The sequence below is a fragment of the Ornithorhynchus anatinus genome, chromosome 8 (assembly GCF_004115215.2).
Source record: "Ornithorhynchus anatinus isolate Pmale09 chromosome 8, mOrnAna1.pri.v4, whole genome shotgun sequence".
Taxonomy (NCBI): Eukaryota; Metazoa; Chordata; class Mammalia; order Monotremata; family Ornithorhynchidae; genus Ornithorhynchus; species Ornithorhynchus anatinus.
Window position 1 is genome coordinate 12822932 of NC_041735.1, and position 2982 is coordinate 12825913.

Consider the following 2982-nt stretch of genomic DNA (forward strand, 5'->3'; position numbering starts at 1 on the left):
CTTGGCGCCGCCCGGCCTGAGGGGAGGGGAAGGGGGAGGGGGAGGGGGAGGGGGAGGCCTTCCGTCCTCCGCCCCGCGGGCAGCCCCCGGGACGCCCTCCGACGCCCCCCGGGAGGCCGCCGCCCCTCAGGCCCCTCCGTCGTGTTCTCTCCTTCTCTCCCGCCCGGCCCGGCCCGGCCCGGCCCGGCCCGGCTCGGCCCCTTCGACGCCGCCGAGGAGGCGACGGCCCGATTCCCCCCAGGCCCCGCGCACGCGCTCCGCACCCCCGCGCCGCGTGCAGGAGACGCCACTGCGCAGGCTCCGCCGAGGCCGCGTGCAGAAGACGCCACTGCGCAGGCTCCGCCAGGGGCCGCGTGCCGGGAACGCCACTACGGAGACTCCGCCGAGGCCGCGTGCCGGGGACGCCACTGCGCAGGCTCCGCCAGGGCCGCGTGCCGGGGACGCCACTGCGCAGGCTCCGCCAGGGCCGCGTGCCGGGGACGCCACTACGGAGACTCCGCCGAGGCCGCGTGCCGGGGACGCCACTGCGCAGGCTCCGCCAGGGCCGCGTGCCGGGGACGCCACTACGGAGACTCCGCCGAGGCCGCGTGCCGGGGACGCCACTGCGCAGGCTCCGCCAGGGCCGCGTGCCGGGAACGCCACTGCGCAGGCTCCGGAGCCAGTACTGATAATAATCATGGCATTGGTTACTCTGTGCAAAGCACTGTTCTAAGCGTTGGGGGGGTTGCAGGGTCATCAGCTTGTCCCACGTGAGGCGCACAGTCTTCATCCCCATTTTCCAGATGAGGTCACAAGCCTAGAGAAGTGAAGTGACTTGCCCGCAGTCACCCAGCTGACAAGTGGCGGAGATTCGAACCCATGACCTCTGGCTCCCAAGCCCGGGCTCTTTCCACTGAGCCACAATGGGTAATAATAATATCACCAGTGATAATGAAAGAATAGCGATAATAATGCCTCTGCTAAGGGCTCTCAATGCGTCAAGCAACGTTCTAAGCGCCGGGGTAGCTACAAGCGAAATAATAATAATGGTATTTGTTAAGCGCTTACTATGTGCTGAGCACTGTTCTAAGCGCCGGGGTAGACACAAGGTAATCAGATTGTTTCCACGTGGGGCTCACGTTTTTTAATCCCCATTTTTGCAGATGAGGTAACTGAGGCACAGAGAAGTGAAGTGACTTGCCCAAGGTCACCCAGAAGACGAGTGGCAGAGCCGGGATTAGAACCCACGACCTCTGATTCCCAAGCCCGGGCTCTTTCCATTGAGCCACAGTTGGACACAGGCCCTGTCCCATTTGGGACTCACAATCTTCATTCCCATTTTCCAGGGCGGGGGCGGGGGGGGTAGGTGAGAGGGGAAATGACTTGCCCCAGGTCACACAGCCGACGAGCGGCAGAGTCCACATTGGAACCCAGGTCCTTCAGATTCCCAGGCCCGTGCTCCGTTCTCTAAACCATGTGCTTCGAGCGAAGGCGGGAAAACTCGGTGAAGAAAGGGAACCAAAGGGAAAGGAGAAGCCGGAGTAGGGGTCGGGGGGAGAAGGAAAGAAAACGGTGAAAGGAAGAAGCGTGGCCCAGTGGAAAGAGCTCAATCAATCGATCGTATTTATTGATCGCTTACTGCCTGGAGGCCACTGTACTAAGCGCTTGGGAGAGTTGTTGTCCTACGCTGTCGATGCATCTCTCCCAGAACGCCCCATCTCCATCTACAATTGTCCAGGTAGCGTATCCACAGGGTTTTCTTGGTAAAAATATGGAAGTGGTTCACCATTTCCTCCTTCTGCACAGTCAACTTGAATCTCCACCCTTGACTCTCTCCCGTGCCGCTGCTGCCCAGCACAGGTGGGTTCTGACTCGTAGCAGATGGCCTCTACTCACTAGCCACTGCCCAAGCCAGGAATGGAATGGACACACCTCTGCTTGACTCTCCCTCCCGTAGTCGAGCCTGGTAGAGGACTGGAAACTCTCCAGGTGCGACCCTGAGAGGGGAAGAAAAGCACCAGAGAGACTAATTGAGAGGAAGAATCCACATCGGGCAAGGAGTTGAAGTGCAGATGGAGAGGGGAGAGGCTGGAGGCAAGGAGGACAGCGAGGCTGTTGATGACGTTTGCAGGACTGGTGCTTGAACCAGAAAGGCAGCAAGTTTAGATGGAGAGGGACGGACACATTCTAAAGACGTTTTGAAGGTAGAATCGACTGGTTTGGTGGCAGGCTGAAGTTGCGTTCATTCCAGCGCTCGGCACACGGTGCTTGACGAATAGAATTATTGTGATAGATGGGGTTGCGGAGAAATTGGAGGTCAAGAGAAATGTGCCAAGGAAGAAAGCTAAATAACAACGAAGAAGCAAACGGACCTTCATCCCAAACCGCGGTCCTTTAGAATGTTTTTTTCAGAGTAAGGGAGGCCTTCCCTCAACAGCCGTTGGGATGGGATAAACCCACAGCCCGCGGTGTATATTGCCCAGAGTCTTCAGGAACCTGTGATTCATGTTCCTTTATATTGAGCTGGAAGCTTTCTCCTGGTGTAAATGGCATTCAATGGAAGTCTTTGACTGGAGAGCCACGGGCTGTTACGTGGAAAAAACCAGAGGCGTAATTTCTGAATATTTATTATATTGTCATCGAAATAAAATATTCAAAATAGCATTTTATGACCTATCAGTAAATTCTGTTTAGAGCAATTCTTCCTGAACAAGCAACGATGCCTTTGAATCTTGATCAGGCTGCTTTTATATTGGAGAATTGTAATTTCAATTTGCAACTATGTGTAATATACAGGCACGATAAGTATTTGAAGGACACCAGGAAAATGGATTGTAATAATAATATATCTTCCTTTAGGTCATTTTAATGAGTTACTCTACACTTGGATAGTTATCAGCATCTAAGTATTATCTTGCCATATTACTGCTGCCCCACTCAAGCATTTACAGTTGAGGGTCTGTCAGCATTGCCATTATAAACTCATATTTTCAGGAATTTATA